Below are 763 nucleotides of genomic sequence, written 5' to 3' on the forward strand. Positions count from 1 at the left end.
AGGCCCTTGTCAAAAGTCCCTCTCCAGGCTTCTTGTCAGCATCCTTAAGGTATTGGAAGGCACCAGTAAAGTCTCCCCAGCGTAAATCTGTTCTTAGGTAGGGTATTTTTAATCCTGATTTTCTTTAGGTCCACTTGTTCCATGGTTATGCTGTGGAAGTCTTCAGTTGAGGAGAGATATCAACCACTTACGTTTCAGGTTCTGCATGCACACAGCACTGGTCTGCAACCAGTGGGCAGCACCAAACAAAACATCCCCTTGTCTTGTGGCTAAACCCAGGCAGCTGGTGCACACTTGCTGTGACCCCCTAAACCAGAAAAGCTCCTCCAGGACCCTCATCCCTGGCTGGTTTTCCACTTTCCCAAACTCGCAAGCTAGTCCTGGTGACCCTGTTGGTGATGCCACGCACCGATAGTGCTGCTGTCAGACCCATCCTGGGAGCAGCCAGGCAAAAACCTGGTGTAACCACACATGGATAGGAATAACAAATACGAATAATAAACAAATAATAAATAATAATAAACCTGAATATGGGTATATGATTTCAGGCAATCTCTCCACACTGTACTTGTGTTCCTGCTGCCGGCATCCCAACACCGTGCTCCATCCTTCCCGCGGTTGCGGCTGTCAGGAGCTGCAGATGCTGATGAGCAGTAACAACCCTTCCCACCAGTCCCAAACCCAGCGTCAGGCTGAGGGGCTGAAGTCAACCTGCTCTGACTGAAGCGTGGCCAGTCCTGCTGTGTGAGCCCCGCTGCACACC

This window comes from Nestor notabilis, unplaced genomic scaffold, assembly GCF_000696875.1.
Source record: "Nestor notabilis isolate BGI_N333 unplaced genomic scaffold, ASM69687v1 scaffold13314, whole genome shotgun sequence".
Taxonomy (NCBI): Eukaryota; Metazoa; Chordata; class Aves; order Psittaciformes; family Psittacidae; genus Nestor; species Nestor notabilis.